General features: G+C 35.7%; 1 pseudogene; it reads right to left on the reverse strand.

Moving 5' to 3' along the window:
* Window positions 1–7,240: 7,240 nt before the first annotated feature.
* LOC132175793 (aldehyde oxidase GLOX pseudogene) lies at window positions 7,241–9,189 on the reverse strand (annotated as a pseudogene).
* Window positions 9,190–10,837: the final 1,648 nt, after the last annotated feature.

Below are 10,837 nucleotides of genomic sequence, written 5' to 3' on the forward strand. Positions count from 1 at the left end.
GTTGAAGAAGATTGTGAGTAAGGAAACGAGTTGTAGGCTTGTCAATCTTACAGAGCCAAGGTCTTGTAAATGGTTATAAGTGTTCTTAGTGTCTGTAATATCTGGATAATTTTTTGATAGTAATTTTCTGGGTTTGGCTGCCCCGGAGATGTTTTACTTTTAGATCGTTTTCTAAAAAGTTTTCTCATCATTACCAAAATATTTGTGTCTGCCTCTATATTGCTTTATATATTTTGGGTGATTGAATTATTTATTGCTTCATAGTATTAATTCTGTATAAATCGTGATAAACAAATTTTTGAAGTCGGGGTAACGTTTTTCAATTATTAATTATAATTTTTTAGTAACAAGTCAAAGTAATCACTTTAAAAGTATAAGAGGGAGAATATATATATGTAACATTTTTTTGTCTTCCGTTCACACGAGGTCGAATCTTGTTTGTGAACGAAGAAAAAGACAGAAAGAGGAAACTAAAGTTGATTATTTTCAAAACCTTTTTTTAATTAATATTTAAAAACTCCACTTTAGGAATATATGGTTCCAAACGTCAAGTCTCACATCTTCACGCGTGCATTCATATATATATCTTGATTTCTACGCACAATGCATGACTTTAGGTGCAGCCTAATGAAGTTCATCTTTGCCACTCAGCTTTGTAATTGATCAGCCTCATGGCGTGGTCAACACAATCCATGGTCTTATCATACGGTCGTGCTTTTTAGGAACCTGAAAATTCACAAAAGATATGGGAACGTTTATAGCCATCGTCTGTTTGAGTAAATCTCGGGCAATTTTCATCATATTTGGACAATTAAATTCTATAAAAACTCTTTCACATTCATGCCCATATTGTTAACAATCTGTGCGTTAAATTACTCCGACATTCAGAGAGCTCGAGCCCGGCACATGAAACATGCCCTTAAACAACATTGCAATTTGAATTCTATCAGCAAGCAAAGCATAGGGGAAGTCACCCACCGCAAAAGGAAAGGTGTGATTCGCGCATGGCTTGGTACATGGACATGGTTGACGAACTGCTGCGGTCTGCGGTCTGCGCCACAAATTGTCAAGATTAAGCATAATTCTCTAGTCCTGTTTCATCTTTTCTAGGCATGGTCGCGCCACAAATTGTCAAGATTAAGCATAATTCTCTAGTCCTGTTTCATCTTTTCTAGGCATGGTCGCCCAAAGCCAAAGGTGCACAGTAGAGTAACGTTTTGTACGTTATTACACAGTAATATATATATATATATATATATATATATATATATATATATATATATATATATGAAAATCACTTGGGACATCATGTTTTCCGAGCGTGTGAGGCGTTTAGATTATGGGTATTGTGAGTATCGCTCTAATAACGCGTTTCAATATTGCCGAGTAAAGAAAATGACAAAGACTTAATTAGGTGCTAAAACGCATGGTGATACATAAACTGCAATGGTCACACGGCATAAATTGTCAAAGATTAGTGCATAATTATCCAAGCCTGTTTCATCTTTCCTAGACATGGAAATTTTGAATGACATCAATCAAAAATGGATGATCATGAGATATATATCTACTAAATTTCTGTGGATCCACCCGGCTAGGACCACCTAATTAGGGTAAGGACAATATTCCAACTTATAGTATCATTAATGAGAGTCTTTTATTGACTTTACTCTTATATTTTAAATTTATGTTAATAGATAGATTACTTTATAAAAAAATTTATTCTTAATTATATTGGCCAAGCGGCACAAGTAGTGTTAAGGATTGTGACAAATTATGCGGACAGAGGAAGCTAAGGGCTACCCCAATTCGGTATGGAGTAATGACATTTCAACTTCTTGTATCAATGCATCTATCATGATTAGTTTTTAACATTATATGAATTCAGGTCTCCATGCATCAAATGGTTTGAAAAATGCGCCTATTAAAAATGTTATTTCTTTATTTTTGAAGATATTTAAAAAATCAAAAGACAGTTTTTTTTTTTATTATTATTATTCTTTTAAGATTTTCTACCAAAATGAGAGAGGTGGATGCGTTTTTAACGGTGACCGAGTAGATAATTTTTGTAGTACTCAGTGCAACTTGGAGGCCTGTTGAAACACTCAAAACAGTACTCCAATTAAAGCTCTGCTCCTTCATCTCCCGGACTGTGATACACAGCACGCAGCGTGCGTGACACACCCGTGTAATTTTTTTTTTTCTTTTAATTATTAAAAAAAAAAAAAAATTACACTAGCGTGCGTGTCACGCCAGCGTGCTGTTTAGCTTCACCCCTTGTACCCCTTTCGAATTCTAAAGGATAAATATCAGAATTATTGGATGACGCGCTCGCGCACGCACGCAAGGAATCGACACAGTAGTTTTGATTAAATCAACGTTGTAAATAAAGTAGCGTCGGTTGACAAATGATATGCTATGTCCCACATTTCTCTTTATCAAAAGTATATTGGAGAAGGAAAACATCCCCCCGAGACCAACGGTCGCTCTACTAGCTACTTCATGATTTGGAATGAAAAAAGTGTGATGAATGAACAACGAACATAATTCTGTATAGATCCTCCCATAGTTTCATGTGCCCCAGAAGCTCAAAAAAAAAAAAATTGAGAGGCGGTAACAGGAATTTTTGTGGAAAAAATAAAATTTTGATTTTTGAGAGCCTACTGCATAAAAAAGAAATCCGTAGGGCTTCAAGAATAATTAAGCAAACTGAAAGTTAAAACCGTTGTTTTGAAAAGCTGACGTATGCAATTACGACATTAATTAAAGAATAAGTACTTAAAAGTATAAAATTGAAAAAAAATTGAAATTAGAATTTTTTCCATTTCATTTGAATTGGAAAATATTCAGTTAGTTATAGTAAAAGATGTATTTTTTCATGTCCTCTTAAAAAGTAAAAAGGCAAAATTACCCCTAGCTAACTAAATCCTATTCCGAAAATCTGTGTAGAGTTTCACTTTAATTCTTACACATAAGAAAAACCAGCAGGCAATACACATGATTTCTGTGGGCGGCTACAGATCTGTTCTGAAACCACATAGGTGTCACAGTTTCCACACGATTATTTTGACATCCCACCGAACATTGAAAAAATTATGGGCCTTGAATGAATGATCCGAAGTTTGAAGACTTTGATACAATGAATATAACTTTGAATGTACTAACAGTAGCTACGATTGAGACGTAGTACGAGATTTCATCAGAGTGGGCCAATGGAATAATTTCTATGCTCAAGTTAGTAAGAATTAAAGAGAATAATTTTAGAAAAAGCAAAGATACTTCACAAAGGAATGAGACGAAAATCTCATTTTACCTTATGACCGCTATCCTTTATAGCATATTTTGCCGTAATTAACAATCTAATATGTGTTACACGTTTATCGGAGATTTTCTTGTTGCAAATATTCTCACCACCTTTATCATACAATTGAATCATGACATGAAGCATGAAAACGGTTTTCTTTTCTTTTTTTTTAAGAAAAAAATTAAATAAGAAAAGGGGTTATAAGGAATAATCATTACCATTTTTGATCTAAAAGGAAGAGAGAGTGGGGAACCAAAAATCGAAAAATGAGTGGGCTCTTTAACAACAGACCCAAAACGAAATAAAACAATGCAAAAATACATACAAATGTTAGGAAATAGGTCAAACAAGTGACTAGGTCATTTCAAGGGGTCACACACAGATTAAGGCCACACAAAATAAAACAATGAATGAAAACGGTTATTGATGTGACAAATGAGGATCTAGTATGGTGTCATGCAGCTATTCTCAGATGAGTTGGTTGATTGATGGACTGGGTATTGGGTCCACGTACAGGCCCAACTGACTCTATTAGAAAGATCAGTATTGTTAAAGATAGTACAATTTTTATGCTTAATTTTTTTTTTTTTTTTTTTTACTTACCATTAAGATAATGTCATATATGTTTTTAAGAGAATTATCGAAAAACATAGTAATTCAAGCATTTTCCTATTAAAAATGGTTTCTCCAAACTATATTCTCTCATAACAATTTCTTGCATGCGTCAACAGCAATTTGTAGACTCCAACACAAGAAAAGTTTTAGCTGTAGACTTTTACCCATTGAATATACTCTTTAACGTTTTCACACTATCTTTCTTCATAAAGTACTGGATTCTATTTCACAATAGAAAGAAAGAAATTACTTATATACCGTACGCAAATATCATTGCCCTTAAACCTTTTCAAATATGTTAACCAGTTTTTCCAAATCAAATATGATAGTTTTTTGAGAAAAAGGTACAGAAGTAATTGCTTTCTAGGTCAATTAAAAGGGTCAATCACTTCACGGAAGTCTCAGCATTTCAGTGGAAGGTGCATGCATGGTTTTTGTCAATTAAGGTGGGGTTAGTGACAAGCATGTCAGCTGGGGCTGCTGCTCACTGTTCTGTCCTCTAATCTTCTCTCTTATGGAAATATCTGCAATTGGTTGCGCAAATCGTAACAAATTCAGACAGTTAATTGAGAAAAAGCTCAAATAGAGTTTACTTATCTAATCAACTTTCAAAATTCTACGAAAACTTACTTAGACAACTGGCTTCGGTCGAAAGTCTCACTCTTGAGGAGCTTAGGCTGGCTGCTAATCCCGATCCATTTTTCACTAATTTGGCTGCAAGTGTAATCTTATATATGCTTTTCTTTTAGAGAAGTTTGAGAAATTACATTAACGCTAGGGCTTTATCTCTAGCAAAGAGCGCCGTCAGAGGGGGAGAACCCCCATCCCCTCTCCTCTCCCTTATCCTCTTCTCCCCCCGTCCTAGAACTAGCCTATTTATATTTGATGTCCCTTGCTCTTTGAGCATTTTCTTCCTCTCCCTCCCTCTCTGCTCCTTTTCTGATTTTAAGGTTTTTTGGAGGCCGATCTTCCGCCCTTCTCCATTCGCCGCGCCTGTTGCTAGGTCAGGTTTGGCTCCAGTTCATGTCCTGCCCGATCGACCGCTTGTTTCCTGGTCCACCTCGACGCGTGCTCACCACCTTGCTACCCAGATCCGCCAGTGTCTATCACACCTTTTGCACTGGATCCGTCTCTCCGAATGTGGTTTGGTTTCGGTTCTCTCCGATTTTTTTTTATTTCATTTCTGGTTGTTTTATTTCCTTTCCTTTATGTCTGTCTTTTGCCGTGTATTTTGGTGTGTTGTCTTTTGTCACACTTTGTAGGTGATGCTCTTGGGGGATTCACTCAAACTCCCCCTAGTTTATTTTGTGTGCGACGCCAATCTCTTCCACGCCCTCTTTACCACCTACTGTCCGCTGTCGGGTCTTTCCTCGTGTCCCACAGCAATGAGCTCCAACGCCACCTTCAGCGTTGGTTTTCAGCCAGCACGCAATCAGCTTCCTTTCGACTACCATTTCCCACTTAGTGTGATTCTCCAGTTTTTTCCCTGTTCTGTTGGTTTCCATTTGTTGTTTGTCCAATTTTTTCTATTCTGTTTGTATTTCTGTTTTGTCCCTTTATTTTTCTGTACGCTTTTATTTTCCGTTTTTTGCTTGTAAGAAGGCTCTTTTGCTATGGTCCAAATCTTTGGGTTGTGGATGTGAACGTTATCCTGACTTTCGGGTCGAGAAGGAAGAGTTTTTGCTGGGGGTTTGTCTATCCTCAGTTTCGAGGAATAAGCACTACATATGCATTAGTTTCTGTCTGTTTAGCACAAATCTGTTTTTTAATATGTAGATTAGTCATGAGTTAGTAAATTGATTTTGGGTCTGAAATATAATACGTTATTTATGACGTTTGTAACCTCGTAGCTTTAGCTATGGTTGCTTGTAAGAGCTTTATGCTCATGATTATTCCTACGAATGAGACTGATATGGTTGCTCGTAGCTTTATATATATATATATATATGCTTTTCTTTTCTTTCTTAATTTTTTTTTTCATTAAAGAAAAAAAAAGGGGGGGGGGGGGGGGGGGGTGTTGGTGTTCCACTTTTGCCCCTAATGTTGAAGACAGTTTAAAGCAAATATGAGGTTAAACTTTTGATTCATGAGTGCAAAATGTTATTAAATTGGCCAATTGGGTTACATTTTCTTCGTCAATTGGGTTCCAAAGATTTGACATTTTGTCAACGCAGCCCAATTGGGCTGAGAAATATTCTGAGGCCCAACCCAACACATCCCATTGGATCGTTTCTAACATGAGTAGAAGACATAACAGATATGGTTCAAGTTTACCGAATTTCCGAACATGAAGCTGATGATACCTTTTTGTTGTCACCTACCCAATTGTCGTTTGCCAAATTTCTATCCAAAATGATACCTTTTTTTTAGCCCTTTTTTCTTTTTCCCATTTGCTTTATAGCCAAACGACAACCATTCTTATTTTCCTTGTTAATTCAAATATTGTAAAATGTTAATTAAATTATTAAATTTAATAATTTTTTATTAATTTAAGCTATTAAAATAATAAGATTTTTGAAGGCTTGAAATTGGAGGCTTGAGACGAACGTAGGAAGAAGATGTTACATTCACAAAAGGGTAAAGGTTTCTTTTAAAGAGGTGGGTTGGGTTGAAAAGCGTAAAATTTTACCAATAGAATCCTTCTGACCCGACTAATTAGGTAGGAAATCCAAAATTTATTTGGCCACCCGATTTGCCCTCATCGGAGCACAACCCGTTTGGGTTGAAAGCGGGTCAGAGGAAGGAAGGTCGGAATTTTTTTTCCGCAGGCCTAATTTTAGATATGTAATATTATATATCATATTTATATTCTACAATTATCATATAATATTAACGCAGCAGTCTCAATTAACTCTTGAATTTTATTCTTTTAATAAAAATTGATATAAGGGTTGGTTATGACTGCCACGTCAATATTATAGAATAGTTTTCTCAAAAAAAAAAAATTGTAGAATAGTTATTGGATTAAACTATGATATTTAGCATCACTTATTTTTCAAAGTCAAGTCTTTTAAACATGAATGAAATTTTTTTTATTAATCCCTCTCTAATTGGATTTTGGTTTTTTTTTTTTTTTTTAATTCTTTTCCTTTTCTAATATAATCTTTTACTTTTACTTGTCCATTTTTGCTTAGCTTGTAGTAGATTGCCTGTGCATGTGAACTTCTAGGGCTTTTAGGTAGTCAGTTTTAGGGGTTGTTTGTACTTTTTTTTTTTTTTTTTGTCGAGTTTTCAATTAATCCTTAGTTAAAAAAAGAAAAAAAAAAGTAGGAAATAAGACAACAATTACAAGAACGGATCCATTATTAATTTAGACCCAAACATATTATTTAGAAGGAAAACAATGCACATATATTGATGCAAGTGATGGCAGCGATATACATTAATTATTAGATCCCACAGGAAACGCATATAGAAATTAAGGCTTAAGCCATAATTAGGATTCAAGTACTATAATGCTCATAAGCCATTAATTCTCGATTCAAGAAGCACAACTACTAGACCACTAGTGCTTGATATGGACCCACGTCCCATTACTAGGAACACCACCATGGACCACAAACAGAAGATAGTAACCTGGCGGCGCCACCGCTGCGGTGGCCGGAGCATTGCCTTCAACCACAAAGCTCCCGGAAGATGTTTCACTCACTCGGTCAAGAGCTAAAACCAGCAGCCTCTGGTTCATGGCAAAGGAGTGTGTAGTAAACGATGGAGCCACCATTGTCACGTACGTCTTCTCAAGGTCACCTTTTTCCGCCGAGTAAAACCCTAAGGAAACTCTCTGGTTATAAACAAGCTCTGCACCAGGCTTCACCCAAGAGATGGACGGCCGAGATTTACCGGCTGCCAAATACGGCGGAGAGAAGGCTTCGAGGCTTAAATCAGTTGGATAGAGTGTTGTGAAGTTGTAGTTTCTGTGAGGGTTACTCCCTCCGACCAAAACCCGACCGTCGGAGAGCAAATGTGCGGAGGAATGATAGAGACGTGGGATTTTGCTGGCGCTCAAAACCTCGAACCTCGTAACACTGTCGTTAATTCTAGGCTTATTAGGCCGGTAAAGAACCGGGTTCAGAACCGGTTCTGTCGCTACTTCCCAACCGGCGGTTCCCTTTGCCGCGCCATTTATGATCAACACGTCTCCTGTCGGCAGCAGGATCATATCACCCATCACTCTATTCAACGGCATTTCTTCCATTTCCCATTCCGGATTTTCCGCATTGATAACCAACCGACCGCACGTTTTAGCCGCCGGAAGAAACACTCCGGCGTTGGCTTTGACATTCGAATTCGGCAATGTCCCACCACAAACGACAACCTCAGCATCTGGGGTACCGCCGTTTGAGAGTTTTAACGGGAGAAGTGCTGAAGACCCAGTGCTGGGATAGTTCCTTGAAAACCCACCAGGCAAAATCGGATAGCTTCTAAGAACCTTGTCGTTTACATAGTCGAGAAGAATTGCACGGTCGTTTGCGAAAACGAAAAGATTTCCGTCCGGAGAGAGGTGTAGAAAAGGGTAGAGATTGTTGGGAACCATACTAGAATACATGGTTTCTTTAAGGAAAGGAAGCTGGTAAAGTGTTTGATCGGATTTCGAGCTCTTTGGGATAAATTCGTACGAGAATTCAGCTTTGCCGCCAACAACAATGATTTTCCCGTTTGGTAAAACTTGATTCGACGCATACCATCTTCGTGTGCTTAAACCACTCGGATCCTCTCCCCAATCACAATCTGCACATGGCTTGAAATACCGAACAACCCGATCGCCGTCGCCGTACCCGCCGCTCTGCACTAGGACGCCATCTGCAGACAATGCGCCGGAAGAACACCATGTGTCGGTGAAAATTGTGAGCGGTCGGACTTTGCCGACAGCAGGATCGAATTCCACGGAATGAGCGAAGCAGTCGATGGTTTTTGAAATATGTAGGCACCTCCCATCTGATAAGGTGATATTGGAAGGACCCATGTTTGTTCTGTCGAACGCAATGATTCGATCACTTGGCAACAATGCCATGTGCATTGCTGAAATTCCAATGCTTTTCTCCATCAATTTCCATTCGCCCTCGTAGCTCCAAGCCGAACTCAAGAACATTGAACAGGTTGCCATTAGTGGGAATAATACTGCTATGATTTTTCCTGCCATCATTGCACCCTGGCCTGATGAATACAAGGACTTGCTTGTGATGATCATGAACAGCTCAAGTACTCTCCTTATATGATGAATTGACAAAGAACAAGCATTAAGTGCCCAACCATTTATTACCCAAATTGCTAACCATTCAAGCAGTAAATCTGAGAGTTTTTATTGGATTCACTTGTCAGAAAAGAAAAATAAGTTGTTTGAGACTTAATTGAACAAGTAAATTTCATTGGACTCTTTTATATTTTTTGTTCAAATTACTAGTGATTCTAACAATAAAATTTAAATTTTGGCTTGAGCCATAAATTAGAGATTATCTGATGAGTGATGACCGCTTTTTTTTTTTTTTTTTTTTTTTTCTTTTTTGGTGGGGGTATTAGAAGCTTTGATTGGGTGAATAAATACATCTTCCTTAAAGTGATGTAATTTTGTTTTTTTTGTGTGCATTAAGGAGACTTGTCATAATATCGATCAGATATATGAACACATGAAAGAGAATTAATGAGGACATAATACTAGCTAAGGTTTCATTGCGCATGAGTTGACATGCATTTGCTAGAACTGTAAAGCAAATTTTAGCATTTAAGCCTTTGGTTGGGTTGCTTTCATTAAGTCAATGGTGTACAGAATGATAAAATTTTCCTCCAGTTAGAGGAATTTCTTTTAATTTAATTTATTAATTAATTAACTGATAAATATTCAAAATACATGTAATTCTTATATACATTTTAAAAAGAGGGATGATAGGGACCTAACTTTTTTGCCCAACAAAAGTCCAACTTTTACCTAATTTTTTTTTTTTTAAAAAAAAAACAAAATAAAAAATAGAAAAAAATGTCTTAAGCAACCCTATCAATTTTTTGTCTTTCTTTTAATTGGTATTTTTTTAAAAATGAAAAATAGTATTTTTTTCATAATAATGTCATTTTTTTTTTTTAAGAAAATGTCATTATTATGAAGAAAAATACCATTTTTCATTTTAAAAAAAATACTAAATAAAAGAAAGGCCAAAAATAGATAGAGTTACTTCAGACATTTTTTCTATTTTTTATTTTTATTTAAAAAAAAAAAAAAAAAAAAAAAAAAAAAAAAAGAGGCAAAAGTTGGACTTTTGTTGGGCAAAAAACTTGGGCCTTTAGCATTTCTCTTTTAAAAAACTACATGTATTTTAAACACATCAGTTTAATATTAGACTGAATGGAAGGAATTCTTTCATCTTGATTTGAAGAAAAATTGTCATTTGTAAAAAAGGATAGGCTGCCTAAGCTGTAATTGCATGGCTGGTTAAGATTTGTAAACAATAGTGCGTTTGGCACTGCTATTTCGTAGACTAAAAGTACGATTTTAATTAAATCATATCGCAAAAAATATATTGTTTGGGAGTGTATTTTTTTTAAAAAAATAAATAAATAAAAATTGCAATTTAAAAAAGTAGGAAAAATATGCGTTTTAAGATTGTAGACAAGAGGCACGTGTTTAAAAATGTACAATTTTAAAGAATAAACAATAGTTTTACGAAAAATTTAACAACATTTTTAAATCGTATATTTATAAATGGGAAATGCTAAGTATTCTTCTAGTATTTTTCTGGTGTTCTACTAATTGTGATTTGGCTTTTAAAATTACAAATAGATTAAAAGTCAATAATAATAATTTCAAATTAAACGATAATTTTAAAAAGCACATCGTAGGTGAAAAAACATCAAAAGAACACATAATATTTTTCTTTATAAATTTACATTTTTAAAATCACGACATAAATAGTTGTGAAGACAGTAAAT

This window comes from Corylus avellana, chromosome 3 (genome assembly GCF_965113065.1).
Source record: "Corylus avellana chromosome 3, dhCorAvel1.hap1.2, whole genome shotgun sequence".
In the NCBI taxonomy this organism is placed as follows: Eukaryota; Viridiplantae; Streptophyta; class Magnoliopsida; order Fagales; family Betulaceae; genus Corylus; species Corylus avellana.